Raw genomic sequence first — 16,496 nt, forward strand, 5'->3', positions numbered from 1 at the left:
CTTGGCGGGGAAGGGTGGGGTAAATAAATAAATAAATAAAATAAATAAATAACATTTATCTTGGGGTCAACTGCAGTTCCAGATTTGAGAGGGCCACAGGACAAGATACCCAGAGCACTGGCGGAGGAACGGGGGGGGGGCCGCACCGCCCCCGGCGGCAGCATCCCGGTGGAGTGCCATTGCAGGATGTGCACCATGCCCCTGCGGGCAGCATACCACGCCCCCAAGACGCATGCTGGCCATGCCCCCACCTGTTTCCCCCTCCGCCAGAGCTTGAAGCTCCGCCACTGACTCCGCCTCTGTTCCTTCAGTCTACACACTTGTCTTCTCCAGTCCCATCCAAAGTGACTACCGGGAGACAGTGCAAGGCAACTGAATGGTGCAGCTCTATTTCCCTACTATGGTCCCTGCCACACCTGTCTCTCTTCTTTTGGGTTGGGTATGTGGATGTTTTGTTTTCTGTTTGATTGTTATTATTTGCGGTGCTGTTTAGAGCAGTGGTGGGCAGCATGAAGGGGCAGTGCCACACACCTGACCTCCCGGCAGCAGGTTCACCATTGTTTATCAGATTTTCTGTTGCATACCATTTGACCCAGCCTGGACCTTTCAATCATCATCTGACACCCCTTCTTCATGTGCCCCCTCCGCCAGAGGAGTGGCAACACAAGATTGGGCCTTTTCTGTCGTGGCTCCCCATTTGTGGAATGCTTTCCCCAGGTAGGCTTGCCTGGCATCTTCATTACATATATTTAGGCACCAGAAAAAGACATCCCTAGAGCCTGGATAGCTGAGTTGGTTAGAGCATGGCACTGATAACACCTAGGTTGCAGGTTCAATCCCCGTGTGGGACAGCTGCATATTCCTGCAGGGAGTTGGACTAGATGATCCTCAGGGTCCCTTCCAACTCTACAATTTTATGATTCTCTTCTCCCAGGCCTTTGGCTAATTAAACAGCAACAACAGGGAGGGGTGGGGCAGTTGGAATATTGGTGGAGTTCAGAGGTGCCAAATTCGAGCCATTGGTGCATCACTGCTGCTTCACCCTCTTCCTCTCCTTTCTCAAAAGTAGTAGCAAGGTCACTGCTGGGAGACTATTTGCATGGCAGAATACCTCCTCATTGACCCTCCTGGTTTCTAGGTAGATATGGATATTCTGTATCATTGCTCTTGTTGAATTTTGCTGTTGGCTGCCTTGTGCATCTCATCGTCAGGAGAGAACAGACAGGATACAAAGAGTGTAATAAACAATACCCTGTTACTTAGCTGAGCTGCCGCGTGGCCCCAGTGTAGTTTTGATGAATCCTAGCCTTGATAAAAGCAACAGTGGGAAATGGGTGGAGGCAGGGGAGGAACTGAAAATATTTATAATTACGGGTATTCAGCTTTCCTAGCTGACCAGAAGCACAGAAAATCTAACCATATTTCCTGCGAGGGAAGTGGATCCTCAAAGGAACTTGCCTCTTTTATATCCGCAGGGTGGCCTGATTCTTGAAAATGCCACAGTTGTGCTAAACACGATTTGAGATTGCATATGAGGGAGGAAGCAGTGATAAAGGACTTCTCATGCCATAATGAGAACCAGTCGCAGGGCTCCATTTTATTCGTCTCAAATGCTTCAGAAAATTGGATTTTTATTAAGTTTTTGCACCTTAATTTCCTCTCCCCACATTCCTACAAAGGATTATTACATAAAACACTGGTTTAAAAGCTGCTGCACAGCCGGAAGGAAGACAGTCTGTGCAGTTCAAGATGTTTTATTGGTTTCTGTGAACATTAGGCATGGTGTTCGTACCGGCCACCTACCAGCAGACCGAGACAAGGAAAAAATTAAGTCTATGTCGCAGCAGTAATAATTAAAAGGCTTAGCAGCATAACTTTCCATCCCCTCTGACCTTAGGTTTAAACTCTTCCCCCCCCCCCCAAGGTTTGCTTATCTCTAATTTTTTTTGTCACTACTTTCAATACCCTTCCTCGTTCCTATTCTTTTCAACTTATGGAAAGCTTAATTAAGTTGAAGTCACCTTTGGTGTGCCTTTTAGATCTTGAGTTTTTGTTCCCCTCCTTTTTTTTAGGGTTGCTTTAAAGCTTTTTCCATCCTCTATTCCATATAATATAGAAAACTAGTGGTTATTTTTTCCCCAACAGCTGCTGGCCAACCCATCATTTTTTAAAAAAACTGGGTTGTTGGTTAAAAACCCTGGGTGGTCACTTCGTGTTTGATCATTGGTTTGATCATGATTAGATTGAAAAAATTATTATAATATAATATAATATAATATAATAATATTTATTTGAAATCTGTACACCATTTCATTGTCAAAACCTCTAAGCGGTTTACATAGGAAATTACCTATATTCATTTATGAAACATGGAACAGCCTGAAGCAACTGAACCATAAAAACATCACAAAAAAGATTGGGGCTGAAGTAAGTCCCACGGAATTTCTGACAGGACGTGTCTAGAAACACACTATCAACCTAGTACAGTCATACCTTGGGTTAAAGACGCTTCAGGTTGAGTGTTTTCAGGTTGCGTTCCACAGCGACCCAGAAGTAACGGAATGGGGTACTTCCGGGTTTGGCCACTCGCACATACGCAGACGCTCAAAATGACGTCACGCGCATGCGCGGAAGCGGTGAATCGTGACCCGCGCACGCGCAGATGCAAGTTGTGTTCTGCTCAGGATGAAACGGGGCTCCGGAACGGATCCCGTTCGCATCCAGAGGTACCACTGTAGTGCTTGAGTGAAATGTCTGTCTGCTAAGGGAAATAGACAGTGCATATCAATATTGCATATAACACATGCATGTTTGCACATGGATGCGTGTGTGTGGATACATACATACATACATACACCTGCTGAAAATTGCAGAAGATGAAGAGGCAAGAGAAAATGGAGGGAAGAAGACAAAGCTTTTGCCAAAGCTTTTGCCAAAGCTTTCTTCCCTCTGGCTCCCGTTCCTGATCACCTCTCACTTCCTTCCCCTGTCACCTTGAACACTTAGTACTTCTACCCTCCTTTCTGCTCCTCCCATTTCTTCTCTTCCTTTCCTTTTCGGTGGCTTTGAAACCTATCTTTCAATTCACACTTCTCAGAAATTTGCAGTTATCTAAGTAAAGGGTACAAAACATGCACATTTTAGAAGGAAGTATGCATACAAGTGCATATATTAATGAAAATAACTTGTAAAAATGCAGTATGTTAGGGGGGATTGCTTGTATGAATGAGCATATTAGGCATATGGGTCAAATAAAGTAATAAATCTGTTCCTCCCATTCCTCCCAAAGAGCCCCCAGGTGGCAAATGCAAAAATGTTGAAACAATAAAAGTAAAATAAAATGAACTTATTCAAAACATTTGAAAACAATCACATATCCTCACAGGGAGCTGCCACTAAGAAGGCCCTACTATGACTCAGTGCCAGCCAGGCTGCAACCAGTGCAAGCACCACAGACAAGGCCTCACAATAAGGCCTGAGAAGGTTGATATTGTGCTCCTTTAGGTATATATGAGGAGAAATGAATGTTAATGAGGACATTTTAAAAATGCAAACTGCTGCAGGAATGTGGAGAACCAAATTTAAGATTGAAAAAAAAAGAGAAACAGAGAGAAATCAAAACTTACAAATTCATCAATTGCTTTTTATGAGTAAATATCCCCAGTCTGCCATTTAAAATGGTAGGCTAGCATACCAATCCATAATGATATCTGCATACAAATGGACACTCATTGTGGCATTCCAAGGCTTGTGCTCCTACTCAATAGTAAATGCCCCTGCTGCATGTCATTTGTCTTTTGTTCTGTCTCCTGTTGCCCTTTTGTAGCCATGCTTGTTATTGTTTCTATTATCAGTGAATTGTTTGTAATATTTGCAGTTACTTTAGAAAAGCTTTAGAGAAGCTGTTGTGTGTGCAAGAAAAGTCTGGAAAGCAATTCATACCCTCACCACCACCCCACACAGAGGTATGGACATTTAGCAGTCCATCTGGATACACATTGACCTTTAGTGTGAAATGATGGAAATAGGGGTGGAAATGGGTCAGTAAGTAACATTAAAAGAATTTTGTTTTGAAGCTTATCGCCCTCCAGTTCTAAAGCAATATGCTTTACCCTTTGCTCATTCTTACCTTTCTAAGTATGTACATTTCACCACAGTTATCTCAAGCTCTCCTTATTCGCCCTACATTTTTATGCTTTCATTATTCACTATGGCCCTGTCCAGGCATTCAAAGCCTCACATGGTTAAGATCTGTGTGAGTGGAGAGCTGGGGTGCAGTAACCAGCCTTGCCCTTTGCATTATCTCCCTTCTGCCTGGCCCAACTGTCCTTCATGAGTTGGAGAGTGAAGGTCTAAAGTAGAGAGCCTCCTTGACTTATGTAGACTTCCCATGTGACATAAAGCCCAAAGCAGCCTGGGTTCTACATTCCCCAGGAGTGCCTGCTATATATCTTCACCATCCAAGGTGTGATGAGTGATGGGTGTCGGTGATAAGGATACAGAAGGATAGGCATTGGCTATCCCTGCAGTAATCAGGGTGGTGGGGAGAACCAAGGCAAGCAAACATAAACCGAGAGAGAGTTCTTTCAGGCAACCTCTTCTTCTGGCTTCCTTTAAGGAATTGCACTCTGTATTCAGAACTCCCTGCCTCTTGTATCCCCTACATGCCAAGCCTGCAGTTGTTGGACATCCTGTAATGAACTGAATGATGGATTTTGTGGGTAAATTGTTTTGCTTGCTGAGTGACTGTCACTCTGTTGTGATGTATATTTACAGGGAACATGTTTGTTTGCCTACAGTGGGGGAGGAGAGGATAAAAGGAAAGAAATCAATTTATATGTGATGGCATAAGACTGCTAATTTTACTAAGTGAACTTAATAGTTCCTGTAAATTCTTCCTGACACCCATTTTGCCTCCTTCAAAAGCTGCTGGATTAAATTGATGGCAGCACACACCACGGAACCAGGCAGCACCATTCCCCCCCTCCTGCTAGAAACAAGACCATGAAAGGAGTTGAGCAAACTGTGCTAAGTGTGCCAGACCTAGAGGCTACTGTGTAGGGGGTGGGACGGATCCCATTACTTTGCATATGACTCACTTGTCCTTTGACAGGCTCTGGTCCTTGTCACTCAACCTCTTCAAACCCGCATGTGGTCAAACTACACATTACACTGAATTAGGGATGGGCAAATCTACCAGTTTCAATATCTTGAATCCTATGGAGATGTTCCTGAGGGGGTGTTTGGACGAAGAAGAATGTGAAGAACTTGCCAAGTTGGAATTAGGGAACCCTAGGGAGGGTTTACAACAGGGTGAATGTGAGATCTCTGATCCCAGGGAGGAACCAAGCACCTGGGAGGCATAGATCTGAACCCAGGGAAGGGACCCAGAAGACTCGTAGTGGTTAGGGTTAGGGTTAACTCTGCCTTTGACACCACAAACACAGGAACACCAGCACTGGCACAAACATCCAGCCCACAAGAAGGAGTGTCTGTTTCCTTGCCGAGTCCAGGGACTCCAGTCGCTTGCCATGCCAATAGCTGTGCCTTCTTTGCTCTTCAAAAAGCAGGTGAAGGGAATGTGTTGCTTGATAGGTCCATGTCTTAACTCATGCTTAGCTCATGCCTTTAACCTCTCATGCACCTGATGATTCCTGTACAGTGGTACCTCAGGTTACAAACACATCGGGTTACAAACACTTCAGGTTACAAACTCCACTAACCCGGAAGTAGTACCTCGGGTTAAGAACTTTGCCCCAGGATGAGAACAGAAATCGCACAGCTAAAGTGGTACCTCAGGTTAAGAACGGTTTCAGGTTAAGAATGGACCTCTGGAATGAATTAAGTACATAACCAGAGATACTACTGTAATATGTAACAGGCGTACCTCATGTACCAATCTGACCTAAGAATTTAAGCCTTTGCCAGAACTGGAGTCCTGAGTTCAAATTATTCAACTGCAGGACATTTGCTGTCCCGTGTTTCCAGCCTAGGACAAATGGACCAGTGACAGGATTTCTAGGTTCTTTTTCATTTTGTTGTATTCCTAAATTTTCAGGTATGAAGTGGGTCTGAGAGAGAAGAAATAATGGTGATTGTGTGTATTTGTGTTATCAACAATTGCCAGCTGTTTTTCCTTTTCCCGTTATACACTTCTCTAATTCTTATTGAGAAAACTGCACAATATAGCTAGGTTTTCTGAAAAGGGTATTTTTAAAAAGCTGAAGAACCTTAAGATCCCTCAACAAAGTTTTAATCAATTTTTGGCTGAGTTAGATGTGTGTCAACTTATCCATTGTCTTTAAGACGTCCACTATGTTCTTTCACTACCTGCCATCCTAGGGCGGTCAATTACCCTCATACCTTCTGCTGCCATTTAAATCATACATAGGATTGGTCCAGAGAAAGGAAAGTTTTGACAAGCCAAAGGCATTCCAGGCTCTGTGGAACAACTAAAATGGGAAGAAAACTCATTATTTTTGTGAAAGCTGGCAACTGGTTCATAACCTACTGGGCCCTTATTTTTCTCTATGTCACTTTCCAAATAAGGGAAACTTGCAGAGAACCAGTATAATATATATATATTTATCTTAATGAATACCAACCAAGATGGTTCCAAATTGTGTGGGAATTTGAAATGCATTGGTTCTAGTTAAAATTTATTCCTTCCAGCAGATTGGTACTGGTTCCACCCAAAAGAAAAAAAGATACATCTCACCATTTTAGGTACTGCATATTAAAATGACAAATACATTGGTGCAACTGAGAGATCCAAGCGGTGTTTTTTCTCTCTCTCAACAGAATCTGTTAACAATTGCTATGCTTAACTTGGCTGCGGCTTCTTCTAAAGACAATGAAATGGAAGATATTCATAAGAGATTGTGCAGAAAGAAAGTCGTTTCCAGGTGAGCTTAGCAACCTGTCAGATTGTGAGATTTCATATATAGATAAGTTATATGAGTCTGGCCTGGAGAATTATATGGGAGGAATCATAAGATGGGGAAGAGAGGCCTTTCAACCTTGCAATAGAAGGGCAGCATAATCATTAAGGCAAAAGGAAAATGGCATTCTTCATGCGGGAATTGAGGTGGGCGGGGGGCTGTCTCCAATCCCCAAAGGAAGTTTACCTGCCCAGACCCTATTGAGCCTATCAAATTTTAATGGGGATATGGTTTAAAAATAAGTTTGCTCACAGTTTCTCTTGCAGCTGATGAAGTGAGTTTCTGTATTTCATATAAATGTTATATGGTCCCTGGAGAGAGGCTGTAGATTAGTGATAGAGGACAAGTCTTGCATGCAAAAGGGCCCAGTTTCAATCCCTGGCTAGAAGGATCAAATAATAGATGAGTTGAAAGCCCTCTAAGCTGGGCTAATTAGACAAATAGCAGCTTGTTAACTTTCTTAAACTTACATTGTTTCTCTGAAACGCGACCTGTTCCCTGCACAAGCCCAGGTAGATAGACAGAACTGGGGGTCTAATGCATAGATAAGCTAGGAGGACAGGTTTGGATTTGTTAGCCACTAGGGGATGTTCTCCCCTTCATAGTGGTTAGTCCCACCCCTTGCCGTGGCGAAGGGGCTTGAATAACTCAGAGAAGCTATGAGCTATGCCATGCAGGGCCACCCAAGATGGACAGGTCATAGTGGAGAGTTTTGACCAAACGCGATCCACCTGGAGCAGGAACCGGCAAGCCACTCCAGTATCCCTGCCAAGAAAACTCCATGGACAAATGCAACAGGCATATAAAAGCTATGACGCTGGAAGATGAGCCCCTCAGGTTGGAAGGCGTCCAACATGCTACTGAGGAAGAGCGGAGGACAAGTACAAGTAGATTCAGAGCTGATGAAGCGGCTGGGCCAAAGCCGAAAGGATGCTCAGTTGCGGATATGCCTGGAAGCGAAAGGAAAGTCCAATGCTGTAAAGAAAAATATTGCATAGGGACCTGGAATGTAAGAACCATGAACCTTGGTAAGTTGGATGTGGTCAAAAATGAGATGGCAAGAATTAATATTGACATCCTGGGCATCAGTGAACTAAAATGGACGGGAATGGGCGAATTCAGCTCGGATGACCATCACATCTACTACTGTGGGCAAGAATCCCATAAAAGAAATGGAGTGGCCCTCATAGTCAACAAAAGAGTGGCAAAAGCTGTACTGGGATGCAATCTCAAAAATGATAGAATTATCTCGATACGAATTCAAGGTAGACCTTTTAACATCACAGTAATCCAAGTTTATGCACCAACCACTGGTGCTGAAGAAACTGTAATTGACCACTTCTATGAAGACTTACAATACCTTATAGAAATGACACCAAAGAAGGATGTTCTTCTCATTATAGGGGATTGGAATGCTAAAGTAGGGAGTCAAGAGATAAAAGGAACAACTGGCAAGTTTGGCCTTGGAGTTCAAAACGAAGCAGGGCAAAGGCTAATAGAGTTCTGCCAAGAGAACAAGCTGGTCATCACAAACACTCTTTTCCAACAACACAAGAGACGACTCTACACATGGACATCACCAGATGGGCAGCATCGAAATCAGATTGATTATATTCTCTGCAGCCAAAGATGGAGAAGCTCTATACAGTCAGCAAAAACAAGACCTGGAGCGGACTGTGGCTCAGATCATCAGCTTCTTATAGCAAAATTCAAGCTTAAACTGAAGAAAGTAGGAAAAATCACTGGGCCGGTAAGATACAATCTAAGTCAAATCCCTTATGAATACACAGTGGAAGTGAGGAACAGGTTTAAGGATTTAGATTTGGTGGACAGAGTGCCTGAAGAGCTATGGGTGGAGGCTCGTAACATTATACAAGAGGCAGCAACTAAAACCATCCCAATGAAAAGGAAATGCAAGAAAGCAGAGTGGCTGTCCAACGAGGCCCTACAAATAGCGGGAGAGAGAAGGCAAGCAAAATGTGAGGGAGATAGTGAAAGATACAGGAAATTGAATGCAGATTTCAAAAAAAAAAAGCAAGGAGAGACAAGAAGGCCTTCTTAAACGAGCAATGCAAAGAAATAGAGGAAAACAATAGAATGGGAAAAACCAGAGATTTGTTCAAGAAAATTGGAGATATGAAAGGAACATTTTGTACAAAGATTACCATAATAAAAGACAAAAGTGGAAAGGACCTAACAGAAGCAGAAGACATCAGGAAGAGGTGGCAAGAATACACAGAGGAACTATACCAGAAAGAAATGGATGTCTCGTATACCCCAGGTAGTGTGGTTGCTGACCTTGAGCCAGACATCCTGGAGAGTGAAGTCAAATGGGCCTTAGAAAGCATTGCTAATAACAAGGCCAGTAGAAGTGATGATATTCCAGCTGAACTATATAAAATTTTAAAAGATGATGCTGTTAAAGTGCTACACTCAATATGCCAGCAAATTTGGAAAACTCAGCAGTGGCCAGAGGATTGGAGAAGATCAGACTACATCCCAATCCCAAAGAAGGGAAGTGCCAAAGAATGCTCCAACTACCGCACAATTGCACTCATTTCACACGCTAGCAAGATTATGCTTAAAATTCTACAAGGCAGGCTTAAGCAGTATGTGGACCGAGAACTCCCAGAAGTGCAAGCTGGATTTAGAAGAGGCAGAGGAACCAGAGACCAAATTGCAAACATGCGCTGGATTATGGAAAAAGCTAGAGAGTTCCAGAAAGACATCTACTTCTGCTTCATTGACTATGCAAAAGCCTTTGACTGTGTCAACCACATCAAACTATGGCAAGTTCTTAAAGAAATGGGAGTGCCTGATCACCTCATCTGTCTCCTGAGAAATCTCTATGTGGGACAAGAAGCTACAGTTAGAACTGGATATGGAACAACTGATTGGTTCAAAATTGGGAAAGGAGTACGGCAAGGCTGTACATTGTCCCCCAGCTTATTTAACTTATATGCAGAATTCATCATGCGAAAGGCTGGGCTGGATGAATCCCAAGCCGGAATTAAGATCGCCGGAAGAAATATCAACAACCTCAGATATGCAGATGACACAACCTTCATGGCAGAAAGTGAGGAGGAATTAAAGAACCTTTTAATGAGGGTGAAAGAGGAGAGCGCAAAATATGGTCTGAAGCTCAACATCAAAAAAACGAAGATCATGGCCACTGGTCCCATCACCTCCTGGCAAATAGAAGGGGAAGAAATGGAGGCAGTGAGAGATTTTACTTTCTTGGGCTCCATGATCACTGCAGATGGTGACAGCAGTCACGAAATTAAAAGACGCCTGCTCCTTGGAGGAAAGGTGATGGCAAACCTAGGCAGGATCATCAAAAGCAGAGACATCACCTTACCAACAAAGGTCTGTATAGTTAAAGCTCTGGTTTTCCCAGTAGTGATGTATGGAAGTGAGAGCTGGACCATAAAGAAGGCTGATCGCCGAAGAATTGATGCTTTTGAATTATGGTGCTGGAGGAGACTCTTGAGAGTCCCATGGACTGCAAGAAGATCAAACATATCCATTCTTAAGGAATTCTTAAGTTTGCAGTTGTCATTTTTAATTCCTCATGGAAATTCTTCAGCATTTTAGTGCAAATTTCACCCAATATTCACATTTCTACATGCTATTTTGCTTAATATGTACATTTTTGCAATGCAATTTTCACTGTTATATGAATTGTTATGTACATTTTACTCCAGCATAAGCATTTTATTTGTTTGTTTGTGTGTGTGTGTGTGTGTGTGTGTGTGTGTATAATCTGTCTGGAAACTGAATTTTGAATGATGTCTGCGTCAGTTTTTGTATCATTCTGGAAAGTGCAAATTAGGTAATGTAATTAAGTAAGTTTGCCTTTAGCTGAGGATGTTGATTCAGTTTGGATTGAGGCTGAAAATGTTCCTGATCATCCAAATGGAGGTGGCTGTGGCGGGGATGTGCTTCTCAACAATTAGTTCTGTGTCTGTTCATTGCCACTCATCTAGTGATCCCTCAAGGCTGGAGGGATATGTCTTGTTATTCCTTGGATCTATAGTTTTTAAAAGTTATGTTTATTGCCATGGGCGGAGGGGACAACACTGGCTCCTAAAATGCATGCCACCAGGGGTGATGTGAACCCTTCCGTTTTTGCTTCTGCTGGGGGCTGTTTGTGATTTATATGACCAAACTATCTCAGAGTTGGCACATTCCCACTAAATATGAGTTTATTTGGCAACATTCATGAATATTTGGTATGTCTGGTAGAAGGAAGAATCTTGTATTGCACTAAGGAATATATTTTAAGGCATTCATTCTTTTTAAGCTTTTTACAAATATTTTGATTATCTTGCAAGTTTATTCTCCCTGCTGTACAGACAGGGTGAACCTACAGCATTAGCAGCAAACTACAATGAGCCCTTCGGAATTTCCCCCCCCTCTTTTAAGGCCACTTACTTTTAAGGAAAGGGCTGGTGCTGTGATTGCAATAACCTCTATGTGATATTTTATATGTACGTATTATATCTGTATATATTTTAACTCTACTATAAATGTCTTGCCTTTCATTCTGTGTTCCTTCTTCAAATCTTGGAACCCCCTTCTTTTCTCAACTAATAAAACCTGCTATTTGGAAAAAACAACAACCCCCAATGCCATCTGTTTTGGGGGAAACTTAATAATTTTAAATATTTATAATTTGCAGTTCTGAAAACTGGCGTGCTTTGACTAACTCTTAAGAACATAAGAAAAGGCTGTTAGATCAAGCCAGTGGTCCATGTGGTCCAGAATCCTGTTCTCACAGTGGCAACCGGATCCCTTTAGGAAGCCTCCAAGCAGGGTATGTGCGCAACAGCACTCTGCGCATCTGTGAGTCCCAGCAACTGGGATTCAGAGGCATACGGTTCCTGCCAGTGGAGGTAGAACTTAGCCACCATGGCTAGCAGCTGTCGATAGCCTTGTTTGTCCCCATGAATTTGTGCAATCCTCTTTTAAAGCAATTGAAGTTGGTGGGCACCACTGCCTTCTGTGGAAGGGAGTTCCAGAGTTCAACTATGAAGAAGTGCTTTCTTTTGTCTGTCCTAGTGTTATGAGAGAGAGACAGACATTTTTATCCATTTATCGATGCCATCCATTCTTTTAAAAACTTCTGTCACTTGTCCTCTTACCTAGGTAAAGTAAAGGGACCCCTGACCATTAGGTCCAGTCGTGGCCGACTCTGGGGTTGCGGCGCTCATCTTGCTTTATTGGCCGAGGGAGCCGGCGTACAGCTTCCAGGTCATGTGGCCAGCATGACTAAGCCACTTCTGGCGAACCAGAGCAGAGCATGGAAACGCCGTTTACCTTCCCGCCAGAGGGGTACCTACTTATCTACATGCACTTTGACGTGCTTTCAAACTGCTAGGTTGGCAGGAGCAGGGACCGAGCAATGGGAGCTCACCCCGTCACGGGGATTCGAACCGCCGACCTTCTGATCAGCAAGTCCTAGCCTCTGTGGTTTAACCCACAGCGCCACCCACGTCCCGTCCTCTTACCTACCTTTTCCCTAAACCAGAAAGTCCCAGATGCTGCAACCTTTCCTCAATGGGGAGTCACTCCATCCTCTTGACCATTTACCATTTACAGAACCTTTTCCAACTCTGTAGACCAGAACTCTACACAGCATTCCAAATGCAATTGCATCAGAGATTTGTATAACAGCATTATGATATTGGCAGATTTATTTTCAGTTCCTTTGCTAACGATCCCTCGCATGGAATTTGCCTTTTTCACAGCTGCCACACACTGGGTTTTGAATTGTCTTAATTGGTATTTCTTTGTGATTTATATTGTAATGGCCATTGGCTATAAACAATAAAGATCTGACGGACTGACATTTGGAGTGGATTGACAAATATAGGTGTTTACATGCTAAAGCTAGAAGCCTACAAGCCAAAATGTGGGTGTTGGAATGCTTGGGCTTAAATAAGATAAATATCAGGGGTGTGCAGCAGCCAGAAGATTCATATTGTATCTGTAGCATTTGGAAGTAGCCCGAGCTGTTTTGGATTTGCTCTGTGACATTCCAATTCAATTTGTTATTTGAATCTGATCTGTTAACTCTGGCAATGCCAGACTGGTAACTTAATGCTGGGAACATAGTAATGCCACTCCCCACCTGATCAAAATGAGCATTCATGTGTAGGAAAGTGACCTTGTAGCCAAAAAGAAAATCAAGGAGGCATTCAAGGACGAAGTATACATTTGTTGTAATGGCTGGTGTTGTTTTGTTGTCATTTAGTCGTGTCCAACTCTTCGTGGCCCCATGGACCAGAGCACACCAAGCATTCCTGTCTTACACTGCCTCCCGCAGCTTGGTCAAACTCATGTTGGTAGCTTCAAGAACACTGTCCAACCATCTCGTCCTCTGTCGTCCCCTTCTCCTTCTGCCCTCCATCTTTCCCAACATCAGGGACTTTTCCAGGGAGTCTTCTCTTCTCATGAGGTGGCCAAAGTATTGGAGCCTCAGCTTCACAATCTGTCCTTCCAGTGAGCACTCAGGGCTGATTTCCTTAAGAATTGATACGTTTGATCTTTTTGTAGTCCATGGGACTCTCAAGAGTCTCCTCCAGCACCATAATTCAAAAGCATCAATTCTTTGACGATCAGCCTTCTTTATGGTCCAGCTCTCACTTCCACACAACACTACTGGGAAAACCATAGCTTTAACTATACAGACCTTTGTTGACAAGGTGATGTCTCTGCTTTTTAAGATGTTGTCTAGGTTTGTCATTGCTTTTCTCCCAAGAAGCAAGCGTCTTTTAATTTCGTTACTGCTGTCACCATCTGCAGTGATCATGGAACCCAAGAAAGTAAAATCTCTTAAAATGTAAAATGTAAAATCTCTTAAAAAGTAAAATGGCTGGTGTTAGTTACCTTCAAATATGTTCAATAAATGCATGCTCCAGTTTCAAAAATGTCTAGAGTGCTCTGCCTGAAGACAGTTGACCAAGGAACCAACAAGAGGGATGGACTCGGCCTGAAATGTTGCCCAAGACCTGGTGTGAGGCATGTTGTTGGATCAGTGGTCACAGTGCTATCAAATCAAAAATGAAACTTCTCAGAAATGAGAAGTTTAGTAAAATGGAAGTTAAAAGGCAAAGCTTAGGGAATTCCTGAAAAACCAAAGTAGTAGAAACTCGGCTAGAATATGTACTACAGATCAGGAAAGTTACCACCTGATCCCAAAAGCTATGACCACCAACTAACGTAGCAATCCTAACTAAAGAAAGCGGAAGTACCTCACACCAATGTAAGTTTCACCATTCTAAATGATGATTAGGAGTCTCTGGGTAGGGCTACTCCTGTCTGAGCCAGCAGGTGATTGTGGGTGATTGTTTTGAGGATTGGGTCATAGGTCACATGACTGAGCTGAATGGGGTTTGAAATAGGTGTAAGTACCTCCTTGCCCCATCTCACCCTCACCACTCCCCCAAAAACACTCCTTTGCAGAGAGGACTTATGCTGATGTACGTTTTGCATGAGCCCCAGTTGAGCTGGAGTGGGCACTCACCCTGACAAAAGTTCTTTTTGGGGGTTGTGATCTCTCATGGTACCCAAAAACACATAGTCCCCAACAACATTTTGCATTGGAAAAAGTTGGACAGTATGCAACCCTGGCTCAGCCAGGTAAGCCCAGGATCCAATGAATCTAAATTTTCTCATCCCATTTTCTCATTTTGGGTTTGGATTGCACTGTTAAGATTGTTTGAAAAGAGAATGAAACTGATAGCTTCTAATCATGATGTCTATATGCTATGCACATGTTTCGGAAATACAATGGTTGGCCATTGTAGGACAGAAAATACTGGACTGGATAGGGGCCTTTGCATGGATCCAGCAGAGCTCTTCTTATAATCCAAGAGTGTTATGCCTTTATCCTATTGACTTGGTCCATCCTCTAGACCAGGTGTTGCCAACTTCCAAGAGACCGTGATCTACTCACACAATTAGAAACTGACAGTGATCTACCCCCCTTTTTGGGGCTCGGGTCAGAGTTGTTGAGCTTTTTTGAGGGAGGAGGAAAGCCCCAATTTTTGAGAATTCAAGCCTAAGCTCAAGGGGAAAGGGCGAACAACAACTCACCAACAGCCTCACTGAATAAACTCCGTCTTCCGTTCTGCAAATAGTGCAACAGTGGACGGCGGAGTGAGGAGGTAGGGCTGGATTCTATTTTATCAACGCTAAGGAAAGGGACCCAGCGATCGACTTCAGTCTTCCAAAACCTCCTGGGGATCGACCAGTAGATCGTGATCGACCTGTTGGACACCCCTGCTCTAGGTCATCAAACTTCTAAAATTTGAAGCCCAATTTCAAAAACCCTGACTCATTCTTCATCTTATTAGCATTTCTGTCTTGCAACCAGAGTGAGCCCATGCAGAGATGTCTATGCCAATATTTTGATTGTTAGGAATCCAATGACTTTGATAATTGAGGGTAGTTATTGAGTTTATCCCAAATAGCCTTCTGCAGTGTATGTAAGGAATTTAATTCTGTGTTTAATTTAATTGTCAAATGGAATCCATGGTTGTTGTGGTTTAAAGCATTTATTAGCACTTAAGGATGGGGGAGCTGATGGTATTGATCCTTTGTACTTAAAATAGCTGAAATGATCAATTTTGGGTTGTAAACCTGAGATATTTCAATGCATTACCTTAATACTCTTTAAGCATGGCCAATTGTCAATCTCATTAACCCACAGAATGAAGTCATTTCTTACAAACAAAGCATTGATTGGTATTATATAAGAATGTTTGTCAAATCAAAATTCCCCTTTTGTGCTTAACCTCTCCTGCAAGGCAATCCCATACATTATCTCTCATTCTCTCAGATTCATTGATTTTGTTTCTTGACCCAACCTTATGACACAAGCAGCATCCCAACAGAATTTGCATTTTAAGGATATCGTTTTTGGTGACAGTGCAAAATAGGACTCAGAAGATTAGAGATTTTCAGAAATGTAATTTTCACTCCAGATTTTCAGCCCCACCTTTTATTTTTAGAAACTTTCATTGCCTGCTTGAAACTAATATTTAATTTTGAACTAAATATATAGAAATATGTATGGTCTATATAGGCTATAAATAATAATTATTTTCAGAAGTACCAAAGAAAGAAAGAAAATCATCTTATGGAGTGACTACAAAAACTACTTAATGAAGACTGAACATGTGGAGGGCCACTGAATGCTGGCTGTTGATGGCAATGGGGAAAGAAAATTGGGGAGATGAAAGGGGAGTGTCCTGAAGACAAACACTCCAGACTGCAAGATTTTGTTGCAGGTCACACATGCAGTTTTCAAATAAGTGTGGTAACCAGTGAGGTAACTCAGTGCTGGTTTTACTGATGTGTTTGGGTGGTAGGTATGTCAGAGAGTCAGAGCAGAAACCCAGAAATAGTACCTCAGGTTAAGAACTTTGCTTCAGGATGAGAACAGAAATTGCCAGTAGTGGGAGGCCCCATTAGCTAAAGTGGTACCTCAGGTTAAGAACAGTTTCAGGTTAAGAATGGACCTCCGGAACAAATTAAGTTCTTAACCCG

At 42.7% G+C, this 16,496-nt stretch overlaps 2 long non-coding RNA genes across 2 annotated transcripts in view; one reads left to right on the top strand and one right to left on the bottom strand.

Moving 5' to 3' along the window:
• The first annotated feature begins 329 nt into the window (after nucleotides 1–329).
• LOC310668941 overlaps nucleotides 330–16,496 on the top strand; it is a 61,549-nt gene continuing 45,382 nt past the window's right edge. The window contains exons 1-2 of the long non-coding RNA XR_014506915.1: nucleotides 330–439; nucleotides 6,802–6,905. This is a non-coding gene — a long non-coding RNA (uncharacterized lncRNA). The remainder of the gene's footprint in view (nucleotides 440–6,801; nucleotides 6,906–16,496) is intronic.
• On the bottom strand, nucleotides 11,357–14,010 carry LOC310668936. Its single transcript, XR_014506911.1, has 2 exons — nucleotides 13,833–14,010; nucleotides 11,357–11,998 (listed from the first exon to the last, which is right to left on the bottom strand). It is a non-coding gene; the product is annotated as an uncharacterized lncRNA (long non-coding RNA).

The sequence above is a fragment of the Podarcis tiliguerta genome (genome assembly GCF_965153285.1).
Source record: "Podarcis tiliguerta genome assembly, chromosome: Z".
Lineage (NCBI taxonomy): Eukaryota > Metazoa > Chordata > Lepidosauria > Squamata > Lacertidae > Podarcis > Podarcis tiliguerta.